At 31.8% G+C, this 16,499-nt stretch overlaps 1 pseudogene; it reads left to right on the forward strand.

Moving 5' to 3' along the window:
* The first annotated feature begins 8,246 nt into the window (after positions 1-8,246).
* On the forward strand, positions 8,247-8,654 carry LOC102027714 (annotated as a pseudogene).
* The last annotated feature ends 7,845 nt before the right edge of the window (positions 8,655-16,499 follow it).

The raw sequence follows: 16,499 nt of genomic DNA on the forward strand, positions 1-16,499 counted from the left end.
AATGGTATTTTCATAAGAATTGCATTGAATCTGTGTAACAGTTTTGGGATTATGGCCATTTTCACTATGTTGGTTACCCCTACCCATGAGCAAGTGATATCTTTCCATTTCCTGATATCCTTCTCCATGTTTTTTTTTTTGTTGTTGTTCAGAATACTGAATTTTCAACTTATAAATGTTTTCTTTGAGAGACTGCTTCCTAAGGATTCACTTATTTTGGATGCTATTCTGAAGGGTGTGGTTTCCCTATTTTCTTTCTCAGTGACTTTCTTTTTTGTGTAGAGGAATGCTAATGATTTTTGAGGTTGAGTTTGCATCCAGCTATGCTACTGAATTTGACTTTCAAATCTAGAAGGCTTTTGCTGGAGTTTCTTGAGTATTCTATATAGAGTATCAGGTCATCTGTGAATAATGATAATTTATCTTCTTCCTTTTCTATCCTTATTCCTTTTCTATATCTCTCTTGCCTAATTGCTCTGCCTAACATTTCCAAAATTATATTGACTATGAGTGGTGATAGTTGAAATACTTCTCTTGTTCCTCATTTTGGAGTGAAACCTTTCAGTTTTTGTCGATTTAGTATGACGTTGGCTGTTTGTCATAGATGGCTTTTTTCAGGTTGAGGTAAAGACCATCTTTTCTGATTTTCTGTAAGGTTTCTTTCATGAATGAGTGTTCAACTTTGTCAAAAGATTTTTCCTGCATCTATTGAGATGATCATGTGATTTTTGTTTCTGGCTCTGTTAAGAATGGAGTCCTACAACTATTGATTTGTGTATGTTAAACCATCTCTGCATTCCTTGGACAAATCCCATCTGCTCATGGTATATAATCTACTTGACGATTTGCTGCATTCCATTTGCTAGTATCTTATTGAGGACTTTTGCATCTATGTTCACTAGTGAGATTGGTTTGTACTTCTCTTTTTCGGTTGGGTCTTTCCATGGTTTTTTGGGATAAGAGTAATACAGCCTCCAGGAATGAGTTACAGAGTATCCTTTCCCTTTCAATTCTATTAAAAGTTTGAAGAGTATTGGTATTAAATCTTTTCTTTCCTCATAAGTTTTTGATTACATTTTCAATCTCATTAACTGATACTGGGTTATTCAGAATTTTTATATCTTTTTGATCTAACATTTGTAATGCATATGTATCTAAGAATCTGTCCATTTCATCTGAGTTTCCATGCTATGAGAGTAAAGAATTAGTAAGTATTGATGATCTTCTGAATTTCCTCAAGATTTGTTGTGATTTTACCCTTTTCATTCCTCAATGCATGAATTTGAGTCTTTTCTTTCCTTTTTTGGTAAGGTTGGCTAAAAGTTTATCAATTTTATTTATCCTTTCAGAGAACCACCTCTTTGATTCACTAATTCTCTACATTCTTTTCTTATTCTCCATTGTGTTAATTTCTGCTCTGCTCTTTATAATTTCCTCCCTTGTATGAGCTTTTGGATTTTCTTGTTCTTCTTTTTCTATCATCTTGAGGTGCAATATGATGTTTATTTGTGCTAATTCTGTTTTCCTGATATGAGAATTCATTGCTATACATTTCCCTCCAAGGACTGTTTCCACTGCATCCCATAAGTTCTTGTGTGTTGTATCTGCACTCTCATTTATTTTTAGATATTGTTTACTTTCTACTTTAATTTCGTCGATGACCCATTTATCGTTTAAGAAAATGTAATTAAATTTCCATGAGTTTCTGGAGCTTTTGCAGTTTCCTCTGCCCTTGACTTCAAATTTCAATGCACTATGGTCTGATAATATGCATGAGATAATTTTCTTTCCTTTGCAGTTACTTAATCATTCTGTGGGCTCATATATGATCTATTTTAGAGAACATCACATGTGCAGCTAAGAAGAAGGTGCATTCTGATGATGTTAGGTGGAACATTGAAAATATCTAAGTCCATTTATTTACAGGATTTTTTATGTTCTGTTAAATCTTTTTTGATTTTTTTGTCTATCTATCTTTTTCTGACAATGGGGTATTAAGATCTCCCATTACAATTGTGCTACCGCTTATTTGATTTTTTCATGTTTATTAGTAATTGTTGTACATAGTTGTATGCTCCTGTATTTGTTGCCTACATATAAATGATTGATATCTCCCTTTTGATGTTTACCCCTACAAAGTATGTAGTGAACTTCTCTATCACTTTTACTTGTTTTGTCTGAAGTTCACAATTTCTGCAAACAAAATTGCTACTCCTACTTTTTTCTGTGTTCCTGTTGCAGGGGAGATTGTTTTCCATTCTTTAACTCTCAGTCTATGAATTTCTAACTGAGTTAAATGAGTTTTGCATAAACAAAACATTATAAGAATTTAAACTTTAAAAAAAGAATTTAAACTTATATGTTTATATTCCACAAAAATACAGTCATGAACTCAAATAGTATACAATAATATATTAAAACTGTACTATACCATAACTGATGAATGCATCTTAAATATAAAATCTGGTTCAATAATGAAGACTAAGGTAATAGAATTTCCTCTATCAACAAGTGAAGTGGGGACAGCCATCTTAGTACATGAAGAAAATTTAATGAAATTTAACATCTATTAGTGATAAAAGGGATTCTTAGGAAGCTGAGACTATAGTGAAATTTCCTAATGATATAAGAGGGTTAAAAATTCTGTAAAGACATTTATAGAAAATTTATATTTTCTTCTAAGATCAGGAATAAGCCAAGGATGATGGCTTTCATTATCAGACAAAAGATTTAGCCAGTGCAGTAAGTCAGAAAAAAAGATATGAAATGCATATGGAGTCTGGATAGAAAAAAAATAATTTTTTACATAAAGATAATATAATTATCTGTTAAAATTAAATCCAACATCTTTAAATATTTACTAAATAATTTCTAAAAATGAATTTATTACTTTTACAGCATGTAATATAGAATGCATACAGTATATAAAATATGCTCTAAATTCTATGAATGTGAAGTTAAAATAACTATAATTTCCTGCAAACCCAAGGATACTGGCAGTTATATATCTTGTTCATGCATTCAGACACACAATACTTTATGGTCAATTGAAGACAAGTTTCTATTTAAAATCCCAGCAAAACTATGTAAAAACTAACAAATAAAATTTAACAGATATGAAAGTGAACAAGAATACACTAAGCAATTTTGAGAAAAAAAAAAGGCACTGTTTAAGGTCTTACTTTACCTGATTCTATGATTTATTATCAAGATACATTAGTAAAAAGGTACAATACTTCAAGTTGCATCCATCTACCTATGGATACCTCAAGTTTATCTTTCTTTATGGCAGAATACTACACCACTGTGGATAAATATCACCTTTTCCTTCTCCATTCATGACTTGATGGGTATATATACTATTTCCAAAATCCATCTATTGTAATTTGAGCTGTTATAATATGGGTATGGAAATATACCTACACTATAATGATGTTTTAATTCTAGGAAAATTAAATTAGGAAGATTCCTAGAAAGGAGATAGATAGGTCAAATGAAATTTCTAGTTTTAGAATGTTGAAGAACTGCAACATTAATTTGCATAATTGTTGAACTAGCTCTCATTCTCATCAACAATATGGAAGTGTTCCAATGCTAGATGAAATAAATCAGACACAAACTTAAAAACCACATGGATTATTTTCCAGAAGCTGATATATGATATAGAAGATATCATACACGTAAGATAATATACAAACAGAATGAAAAACAGAAGATTGTTAAAACAGAAAAGTTGAGTAAGGAACTAGAGAGAAGTTCAAATAATTCCCTCAATTATCCATTCTGATGTTTAATATTTTTTAATTTTAAACATAAAAGAACAAAAACATCTTAATGAATACACACATACATTTAGAAAATAACACAAAAATAACACAAGCAATACAAAATTTCAGACAAGGTGATAGGAAATTAATAATGGTTATTGTATTAAATATTGATATCTTCAATTTGGATACTCAGATAAATAAATTTAAAAGAACTTTAATATATACACCAATTTATTTCATTTACACTACTAGTTACTCTTGGTTCATTGAAAAGAGAAGTTTATGTTATTACTTGTTTTCTCTACCATGTAAGAGAGAATCTTTGCTGTCTATGTCTTACACTCTGAGTAACTACTTTCAAGATAATGATATGCAGTGTATTAACTATTCTTAGCCTCTTATTATTCTTTTATGAAATTGTGTTTTATTTTGACATAAAATAAAAACATAAAAAGAAAGTAAAGTATTGCACAATTTATAGATAACTTGACTGCAATAGAATAGTGTGGAAATGGAGCTGTTTTATATGGTTTATTGATTTTCAACAAAGGTTCAAAGTAAATTTAGAAAAGACTGAATAGCATTTCTGCCCATATTATTTTGAACACTAACAAAAAAATGTATCCTAAAGAAATTAACTGAGAGTAGAGCACTGACCTAAATATTAAACTTCAAATTACTATAAGAAAAATTACCTAACTTATTTGTAGTCTTTTGTTGCCAAACATGTCTTAATATGCCACATAAAGTATGCTCCATTTAAAAATATGGCAAGTTAGAAATTCCCTGCTCTTTGAAATAACTCAAGTGAAAAGAAAATCACAGATTGAAACACCATTCAGTCACTTATGGGACAAATGGCTTATATCAAAAATAAGTAAAGAATTATCCAAACTCAGAAAAAACAATATTCTCAACAAAAAAAGAAGAATATCAGAATTTAACACAAAAAAACTACCCCTAATCTTATTAGTCATCAAGGAAAATACAACATAATCCTACAATGATATTGTGCTATAAATTTATTAAAATTATTAACAAAAAGAAGTAAACCACCATCACTCTAATGGCAGTGAATTTAAAAGCCCAGTGCTTATAAAGATAACTCTCATTTATTGTGGAAATGCAAAATGGTAGACCTACTTTGGAAAAATGTTTGATTGTTTCTTCAAACATTGAACAAACATTTACAAAAATTCTAAGCAATACCACTTATAGATACTTTCAAAAGTGAAGTGAAAATTATATTTATGCAAAATATTTTGTGTGAATGTTTATAGAAACTTTCCTTGAAATTGTTGCAAACTAGAATTGATTCAGCTGCCCTTCACTCTTGTAGTTATAAGGCAAACTGACGTACAATTAATCACATATGAAATACTAACCAGCAATTTAAAACTATAAATTATTGATAATGTCAGAACTTATATGTGTGCCAAAGAAATAAGAGCAAGTAAAGGTACTCAGAACAGAAAAGCTGCACATTATATGATTTTAGATTTTCAACATTTTAGAAAAGGGAAATACAGTCAATCAGAAAATGAATCAATGCTTAGAGATTTTGGAAGAGGGAGTTGGCGGAAATGTAGCAGAAGGAAACCTTTCCTAGCGCTGAAATTCTTCTTTATCTTGATTCTGATTGTGTTCACAAGGCTGTGCAACTTTGCCAAAACGCTCATAAATGTAAAGTGAAAAATGCATACTTATTAAACTTAGATTACCTTAATTCAAATATCAACAAAATGATCCTCATTTTTTAAAATTCTCTTTTTTTCTACCTAAGTGTGCATACATGGTTACAAACATATACAATTTTTTAAATAAAAGAAGGGAAACATATTAACAAACAGACATGCATTTACAAAATAGCAAAAGAACAATACAAACAAAACAGAGTCACAGACAAAGTTGTAGGAAAGTTATATAATTTGTATAAAACTATAAAATCTACATATTCTTGATATAATGCAGCATAAAAATATTGGATTATTTGATTTCAGTAATAACGGCATTAACTAAAAATTACAGAAACATTTTTTCTTTCATCTTATATGAAGCAATATTTTTTAAAAACATGAATTCATACCTCTGAGTATAGAGAACAAATTAATCTTACTTTTATAATATTATCTCTCACTTTCAGTTTAATCAAATAGTACTTCTTCACATTTATAAATTCAGTATATTTTGTAATTTGTCTCTTTGCTACAATTTATTTGTTACTTCAAAATGACAAACAGAATTTTTGTGGTTCTTTGTGAGCATTCGAAAAGGTAAAAAATATTTGAATCAAGCAATTCCTGGCTCAAGGCCATTTTTTTTCCCAGGAATATTGTGAAGGATTACCCTGTTGACAGCTGACATACGGTCACATTTTTGTGCTTTGTTTTTCTTATTTTGTGATTTCACTGATTAAAATGGCCACAAACATAGTTTCAAAGTGCTTTCTAGTTTTCCTAAACATAACAAGTAGCAATGTGCATGAAATAGAAAATAACATAAGCCTCCTCTGTGAATGCATTAAAATGCTGTTGACCAAAGGTGATTGGTAACAAATAAACAATACAGTGGATCCAGAAAAATGAGGAAATTTGGTATTCTACGCATAAGGCTACTGCAGAATGTGCTAACATTACTTCTATAGTGTCTGCTGAAGCTAATGGAAAGAGGGAAAAATGGCTGCATTTAGAAATGCCTGAAATGATGACCACTTGAAGAAGTTTAGTGAACATTACTGTTGTGAGGCTGAAGATATTTATGGCTATATCATCTGCATCAAGAAAATATAAAGCCTTTTGAGCTATTTGTGGTGGTCTGCATGTTTTAAAATGTAATACAAATAATTTACTAAAGTATCACAATTTATTGTGCTATTCAATACCCTTTAATACAAAAGTCAACATAGAATAAATCAAAGGTTTGGGTTAATTTTTTAAAATTCAGAATAAAATAAACTTAAGGTTCAAATGAAACCCAATATCCAAATGAGATAAAAATTGCAATATGTGTTATAGCTTGAAGAAAAAAAAACATGCTGTAGTTTGACAAGTTTGTCAACTCCAAATATTTGATTATGTCAGATTCCAAGTGTATTAAGAATTATTTCACAAAGTATCCTTTCTTCCCAAGTAATTGTTTAATTTCTCAACTATTTTGTTTATATGGAATATAAGAGTTCTGTTGTACCTGATTATTTTGTCACACATTAATAAGCAGAACCCTCAGATTTATTTGTAGAAACTTTTTTTTTGGTTTTGACATTAGTTAATGCTCTAACTGCTTTTTAAAATATGAATAACTTAGAAAATAATTTATTTTGTTGTACTCCAAAGTAATTTCACGGATATTGCAAACTTCAAGATTACTTAGGAATCCATAATGCTTTAACTTCTTTCTCAACGGGTCTGAATGAAATTTTCATTCTGTAAAATAAATAACAGCCTCCAGTTATTTTATCCATCAGTGATTCCTATTGGTAGAATCTTTACTAAGGAAGTAATGATTTTCTTTCCTGAATTTAAGAAAGGCTGACAGCAAGACATTATGAAAAGGTGAGAACTTAGAGTAGTTGCTAATGCTTCACAGTCATTAAGAGATGGAGAAGTGATACAGCAAGCAACACAAATCTTGGATAGAGGTAACACTTGCAAGTATCTTCTTTTGATATCTACTACTGCAAGGAGTGACTGTCACCTCATACTGCCAATCTCAGACTTTAAGAAGAAACAAATATTTCAAAATTGCTTTAAGAGTTATGAGTCTTCTATTAATATTATAACTTGCTGCATTTCATTACATCCAGAAGAAAGGCAAGGCAACCTGAAGGATATTAGGTGTTCTCTAAGAAAAAGCTTTAATATTATAAAACTGGGACAGAAAATAATAGTACTCAGCATGACACAATAAACAGCAAGAATTCTTAGAACATCATGTTTCATCAGGGTATCTAAAAGTAATCAATATGCACCTAATATTTTGCTATTATTTATTTCTCAAGATATTTTCAGAGAAATTGAAAAGCATAAATAAAATGCTTTTTAGAAACCTAGGTTTAAACTACAGAAATTCACAACTAAATTTGCAATTCCAGCCATTTGTAATGGCTGTACCAAATGATCCTTTAGGATGACTAAAAAGGAACGTGACTCCAAGTGAGATCGTTCCCTGAACTGCCTGTCAGCTGTACCCTGATCTCAAACAGATCTTAGGTCCTAAATGCTAAGGCTGAAGCACAGCATCAGCACAGTCAAAAGGGCCACGGTTGCCCACTTAAGTTATTGGGTGCCTTTACACCATGATTTCTCAATGCTTACATTGATCCCGATGAAACAATCAAGTCTTAGTTTTGTAATAGCATAAGCATTGTTTCCTTAGTAAGCAATGATTCAAATTCTTCTCTAGAATATGTGACACAAAAATAGGTCACGCATTTCCCCAATCAGTGTTCAGAATTTTTTTAGTCTAAAGCAGTACAAAATGGTCAGGCCAGGCCAGCCCAAGCAGCGCCCCTCATTCCTTCCAAAACAGAAGTCCAGAGGCTGGTTCACTGCTAGGTTCTGCACAGCCTTAACTTGCCCAAATCCCAGCTCGCTGGATCCTGGAAGTGAGGATGAAGCTAGAACCTCATTAGATAAATGAAACGTGTTTGGACCAAGACCCCTGCAGAGGTCTGATTATGTAGGCTTTGCTGTCCAAGCCTACAGTGGAGCTCAGAAGCCCTCTCTCAGGGAGCTGAGCCTGGGCCAGGGCACCCAAATAGCTGAAGAACCACCAACCTTCAAGCCACCCAAGATGGACATCTTAGTGATAGAAAACAAGAAAACACTGTGGACCCATAATCTCAAACCATGTGACTTGAATGTGCTTGCATCCACTGAGTTCTAGAACATTTTCTACGCTAGGGGCTCTGGGTAGAAAATTTACTGTGTCCCTCTTCCTTTGGCTCTGAGATGGGGATGGTATATTTTTAAACCTTTTAAAGAGGGGCTACCACTGGAGACAAAATTAATTTTTGAGAAACACTAGTGCAAAGCTTGTTCAGGTGTGGAAGTAGCTGCTTTCATTTTTAAAAGAACAGAGAGTAAAAATTGCTACTCTGGTGTCCCACTATCCTTGGTAACCAGTTAGTGTTCCTTTATTTCAGTTTTTTGTTTTATTATTGGTTTCACAGTTTGGTTATAGGCTCTGTTAACTACATATGTCTTGAAAGAGTTTTCTAAATACTTATTGTTATTATAGTTATTAGAATATTTTTGTATTCACAAAACACAACAGAAGACGATAACTTAACAATCCCCAAAGACGTTTTGGATGCATAAATAATAAGTGAGATTCTGCTAGTTGGAGAATTTCTGAAAGAAGAAAGCATTAAAATGCAATTGCTAGTGCTGTGTAAGGTTGTGAAAAAAGGATTAAGAAAAAAAATTAATATATCAGTCTTCAGTAGCTATTTATATATGCTAAATGTGACTCCTTAGAATTAACTATATTAGATTAACATTTCATCTCTTAAGACAAAATAATGTAAGATATGTATGATACCTCCCATTAAAGGTGCTAAGGAGAATTCTGAAAACAATTTGACTTGTTTGTAATATGCTTTTAGCACCTTTTCTTTATAAATGATCTGATATTTTATACCTCTATGCTTAGCTTGAAATTCAATAATATTACTTTTTAGCTTCTGGGATCAATAAACTAAAATTAGATCATCTAGGATAGAAAGAAAATCAGTATTCTAGTAACAGACTGTGCAAATATTCCTCTAAAAGGCACTATTGAGTTATACAGATTATTTTTAATGCTTTAAGTGGGTTACTTTAATTGCATATATATGATAGTTGTTTTGCTTAATTAAAATATTTCTTAAACTAATTTTATCTTGCTATTCAAACAAATCACTGAAACATGACCATGTTAAAATAGTGCAAAGTCTCTGCTGTTTCTTCATGAAAATGCATTCCAATAACATGTTAGTTCTTAGTAAAAGTGCTTACGATCCAGCATAGCTGGGGACCAGAACGAAAATCAAAGTCCCCACTAGAATGCAAAGCATAAATATTTCTTGTGAGTGGGTTATTAGGAAAAATAATTTTACCAGTCCCACACCCAAATTAACATTCACCAGAACCTTTGATTGTGACTTTATTCAAAATAAGTTCTTTACATAGGTAAGAAAGGAAATAAAATCATAATTGACTCACTTGGGCCCTACATTCAATGAGTGTACTTGTGAGGGATGAAAAAGGGCATATGGAGAGCAAAGAGAGACTAACAGTTTCAAAACAAATTACAAAGTCATTGAATGAATTATACTTGTTTAGATGGGTTTCCTTTGTTGTAGTCATAACATCTTCTTTCAAACTGCTAACACTCATCCTGGGTACCTGCAGAATGAACCAGCTACATCAGATCAGTAGGATTTTACCAACAGTGATGTTAGTCTTGTCATAAATAAAAAAATAGATTAGACTAAGAGAAATATCCTAAAAAGTAAAAAGACCAGGTAACTTTTCTCAAAGGGTTGTGAAATTTATCCCTGTTGATGGCAGTTCACCTACTAAAGTTTGAAAAGTTATATAAAATGATGTATTTCTTAGAAATGCTAACTACTCACACTAAATAGTGTTCAAAGGATAGACATTTTCTTAAAAAATGTACTATAGAAATCTTGTTTTTAAAGATGCAAGGAAGAAAAAAATAAAACTGCAAGGAAGGAGAACTATTTTGTCCATAGGTCTCTAGTCAGTTGAAAACATGAAGACTTTCTTACAATTATTTAGTGCATGAAGAACTGATATTTAAACTAGAATGCACTAATTTACTAAATCTAAAACAAATAACCATGATTAGTCAGTCTACTCTTCAACATTTATCTCAATATGTGTTTATGCTCTAATTAAAATTATAGTCACTATAAAGATATAGATGAATTTCTTGTATGAGCTTTGACTAAGTTATCTGGATATTTTAAATAAGTAGAAAACAGAGTTGTAAAAATATCTAACTACCCAGGTGTAGTGGTGTCTGACTGTTATCCCAGCATTTGGGAGGCTGAGGCAGGATTTTTTTGAGTTTGAGGCCAACCCCCACTACAAAGTGAGCTGAAGGCCAGCCTGAATTGCATACAAAGTGAGCTGAAGGCCAGCCTGAATTGCATACAAAGTGAGCTCAAGGCCAGCCTGAATTGCAGCCTGAATTGAGACCCTGTCTCAAGAAGGCAAAAAAAAAGTATGTATATTTGACTATAAATTTCTATAAACTATATGTTATTAAAAGCATTTTGCTACTATGTTCTAGATTATTGGGACCAAAGTTTAGAGTATTTGGATCAAATTGCTCTAGAATATTTGGATAAAAATTTGGACCAAATATTTGGATCAAAATTTAATGACATAGATGTTAAAAATATTCAGTATAATAAAAAATAAATTCTACATTAGAACCATAACATTTGGAATTGAATGATGATTTTTGATAACATTGGACTAAATACACACTTAAAGAACTGGAAGATAGATCAGGAAAACAGCTGAGAATGGGCTAAGGACAACAAGGTAAAGGAAAAATTAAGGTTCATGGACAATAATTAATTGGAAGGCTGGGGATTTAGGTCAGCAGCACAGCACCTGCCTGGCAAGTGTGAGGTCATGAGTTCGATTCCTGGTACCAGAAAAAAAAAAAAAAAAAAAAAAAAAGTTAATTGGAGAACAAGGAAAAGACTATAGATATTAGATATAGAATATGAAATATTTACATAGAATAAATTAAAAACATTCCAAATTAAAGTTTTTTAGACATTAAAACTATGCAGTGAACCTCCAAAAAGACAAAGAGAAAATAGTAAGTTAATAGAATAGTTACAATTACAAAGGATGTAAAATTTGAAATTAGACATAAAAACAGGCATATAACCTACAGACTTCTAAGGAAAAATAAAACCAGAGAAATGTGTAATGAAGTCAAATTTTCAATAAAACCAGTAAGTGAAATTCATTAATAGAGATTTAAAGAAATTGAAATGTGAACAATGTCATACAACATTATTTAAATCTATTTAATATCAACTTAGATAATATGTATGACTGTTAAAAGACAAAAAGTAGTACAACTAATTTATAAAGAAATAAATCAATCTGATTAGTTTTTTGTACATTTAAGAAATTAATACATTGAAACACTTTTTCATAAGTGTAACTTCTGACTCATAAATTATCTGATTCATTCTGCTAAATTTATGAAATAAACAACAATAATTCTATACAGGATTGCTTACATCACACAGAGAGAAACTGTTCTTGACTCATTTTATGAGGCCAACGCATCTCTATTACTAATATGAAAATGCTTTATAAACGGAAATAATTCCATAAAACATTCATAAGTAGACCTGCCAAAAGGTTTCAACAACATGATAGTAATAATTTTAGCCATGTATAGTAAATTCAATAGTCTTAACAATGGGGCTTTAAATAACAGTAAAGTAATCAACTGTAGAAAATGGCTCTTGGGAAAAAATAATTTACCTATGGAATGGTGTTTATGGAAATTAGAGAGAAAATAAAGTTACAGTGTTAATGTGAAAGGAAGTATCAAGTGATAACTCTAGTGGGTACACATGTAGTATTTGAAAATTACACACAGATTTATGCCTTTAAAAACTTTTATCAAATTATGAGTAGAAAAAGAAGTTTTTCAAATGATAATCACATCTATGATAATCCATAGGCAATATCACTAGATGGTGAAATGCCAAATTCTCAAGTATCTGGAAAACATTATACAAAGACAAATGGCCATTTCATCACCTCTGTATTACACTGCAGTTAAATCCCTACACATTTCCATAGTTTAAAAAATTCATAGCAACTTTGAAAATAAGTGAAACTTGTCATTAATTATACAACTTGTTTCTGTTCATAGAAAATTTTAAGGAATCCACAAAAAGAAAGCCATTTCAAATAAATATTAGCAGGTTAGAACAGGTATTTTATTGTTTTTCCATGTAGTTATATTAAACAAATATACAACAAAAATAATTTCACTTATATTTAATCTAAATTTATGAAACATTCAGAAATATATACACATAGTTTCTCACGTAAGTTAAAACATGTAATAGTTAAGGTTTTGTGTCTTATTTCACTTAACATTATGTTCTCAAATTGCATCCATTTTTCTACAAACAGAAAATGCATAAGTAGGAAGTAGGGAGAAGTTTAAAGAATTCCACACATTATGCATTCTCTTGTTTCCAAAGCATTTTAATATATGTGCTAATTTGTTTCATTTATAGTATTCGTTTCTCTTAGTTCATTGAAAAGAAAGTTTTGTCTTAGTTACCTGTTTATTTCTGCTTTGTGAAAGTCTTTTTCCTCTATGTATTGTATTGTACTTTACTGTACTATACTGTATTGTATTGTAACTACCTTTAAGATAGTAATACACAGTGTATTAACAGTTCTTTCTCTCTTATTTTTATTTTTGTTTTTTGTTTTGTTTTTCTCCGGTACCGGGAACCGAACTCACGACCTTGCGCTTGCCAGACAGGCGCTTTTGCCGCTGAGCTAAATCCCCAGCCCCTTTCTCTCTTATTTTGATTGGAAAGTTTTTGGTAAAAAATTCAGAGATACAGAAACTTATAAACTAAATTTTTCCACTGTAAACATAAGAGGGACACAGAAAGAATATTAAAGACATAAATAACCTGATAACATACTCCTAACTGAATACATCAGACTCACATGTGTAAATATCACTTTGTCTCTCTAGTGTGAGAAACTGAAAGAGTAACTAAGGACCAAAATGTGGAATTGATACTGTGAAATGGGAAGAAACTATTGAAAAGGGATGAGGACCTAAGGAGAAGGAAGAAGGAGAGGAAGGAAAGGGGAAAAAAAGAAAATCATTTAAAAAAGAATAAAATGGAAACAAAACTTTGCAAATAGGGAAAGGAAGAGGGGCTTGGGAAAAAAGAGGAATCAAAATATATCCTATATAGATATAAATTCTGTATAATGAGTCTGACAATTATGTGTACCTAAAATGTATCAAGAAACATAATTAAGAAATAACCTATTTATATCATATTTATTGAAAGACCAGCATTATAGAATATTAATTTTTCTTTCATTGTTGGCCAAATTCCGCATAGTGCCATTCAATCCTCTAACAGCCATGTACAGAATTTATAAACTCAGTCTGAAATTTATAAGAAAATGTACAAATCAGAATAATTAAAATAATAGTAAAAGATAAAGGATCTATACTACTCAATTGCCAAATGTTCAAAATGCTAATCAAGACTCTATAGTGTTGGTATATGTATGATTGTGTATACCATTAAATTCTTAGTATGGGAAAAGATTCATGTTTTGATTAACTGGATATTAAAAGTTGCAGAAGTGGGAGAGTGAAAGATGCTCATCATCACTTTCACCTGGAATTCCCACCACCACTGAAGCAGCAGATCTTCTGGCAGGCTGTGTGGTTAACTCCCGGAATTTTTGCACATACACTGCAGGTAGAGCTGCAGACCCTCACGCCTGTATTTCACACACATCACCGTCTTATGCACAAATATTGCATTCTTTTATTATTTCATGGGGCGCAGCAAAAAAGGATGCTCTATACTGTGCTGAGCTGATGGGATGGAGAGGTCCTTGAACCACAGCCCATCCTTAAGATTCAGAAATAGTTCAAAGGGTAATTCAGTACTCAGTTATAACTTCCTACTTATTTACACTGTTGTGTGTGCACATTGTTATTTTCTACATATCCCTTAGGCATCAGTTACTTACTTTGATTTAGCCAATTTCCAAGTTATTCTCTACTTTGTAGCGAATAGGACTGAATGTGTGGAGTATTGATTATCTCTCTTGCACAGCCTTGTATCTACATATCTGCTTAGACTCCCTTCCTTATACTCTCTTTACTTTCTCTGAGACACTCTATTCCTGAACACTGTGTGTTTTGATAATGCCCTTCATTAGCATATAAGCTTCTTGACACTGTGGGCTGTGTCAGGGTTAATGTTTTTCTTCTGAGTCAGAGAAGACATCTTTAAATATTTACTGATGAACTGACTTACAAGACCGAGGAATAAAGCACGGACATGCATATGTGCACACGCAAGCAGGCGATCTTTCTTCCTTCTGCTTTCTATATTTTCCTCTAACCCATCCAGGTGTAATACTAGGAAGGAAGATGCCATGCAAATGTACAGGAAAGATTTTCCCTCTAGAGTTTGAGCAAACATTCTGAACATGCAGAGAAGGCATCAGTAGAAATTGTTACTAATTTTAAGTGAGGTATAGACAGCATATTATGATTATTAGATAGCACGGAGACACACAGTTTCACTGTTGTATCTCCACTACCCCTAAGGTGAGGCTCTTCAATCATTGCAATAATGGGAATTGATAGAAGATTGACAGAGCAATCCCTTTATAGGTCTCAGAGCACCTCCAGGACAGAATCAAACAATAAAGTAGTATTATCCAAGTCCCAGGGAGCATGTCCATTCCCTGCAACATGTCGTCATTACCAGAACTAATATTGCTCATCACATCATTTCCCTGCCTTTTATTGGGCTCCTGTTTTTAAGTGTTAACTTGAATAGCCTGTGGTTAAATCTGTGTATTATGATGCACACTTAGATTTTATCAGCCTTCATGACCAAAGACCCCTGACACTTCTCTGTAGTCAGCATAATTGGTCACAGTTCTTTGAACAAAAGCAGCAATACTGGTTAATTAAAAAATAGAAATATGTTCGTGAATTGTTCTTGTTACAAAAGCATCCACTTTTATCTAGCAAACCTGAAATTATTTTGCTATGACTCAGGCAATTATTGCAACATTCATGAAAGCAAATTAGAATATAGAATTTCAGAAAACTGAATTAAGGATCAAAAAGTAATTTTTGGTAACAATGTTCCTTGAATTCATTTGGTTCTGTAATTGTGTTTAACACCATAATTTTTCTCCAAGAAGAACGGGTATGATGCCTAGTTCTATGTACCAAATAGTAAATCACATTATTTTGTGAATTGCAATGTAAATACTATGGATTGTAGTGTTGTTTTTCTGATTTTAAGTGTGGAATAAATTTACTTAGAGTTGAGCAAATTATAGTCAGTATTTGATGCAAAACCCTAGATGGTAGTATCTGGTTATCCATTTACTAACCCGATTTCATCCTCTTTCTGTGTAGCAAGACCTCAGTCTCCAGGCTCCTGGGTAACTGGCCAAACGACTGAATCCTCACTAATGAGAAGAAAGCAGAATAATAATTTTTGTATAATAATACTATACATTTTATATAGTAATACTATATATTTTATATAATAATACTACTTATTTTTGAAAGTAACTATTGTTTTCCCTACATATGAGTTGCTGGTCACATGTGTTCCAACCTCTAAAGTATGTGGTAGGACTGAAATAGACAATGAATATTTAAAGAAAAAAATAACCAGACTAATTGACACATCACCATACATCTCCCTCCAGTTATTTCCGCTAGTTTTGAATACACCTATCCCATAGCTCTTGCCGCTTTCTGAAGGAGTTCTGTGTGTCTTTACTTGTACTATCTGGCTGCCTTGACGTCCTGAATTAATCCAAAATGTTTGCCTTTCAGGGTCATTTTGACTATGAGGAAGAGTCAGACCAACGAATAGGGTAGATGAGGAAACACCTTAATGTTTTTATTTGACAGAAATTTATG

This window comes from Chinchilla lanigera, unplaced genomic scaffold (assembly GCF_000276665.1).
Source record: "Chinchilla lanigera isolate Chin_1 unplaced genomic scaffold, ChiLan1.0 scaffold00005, whole genome shotgun sequence".
NCBI classification, from domain to species: Eukaryota; Metazoa; Chordata; class Mammalia; order Rodentia; family Chinchillidae; genus Chinchilla; species Chinchilla lanigera.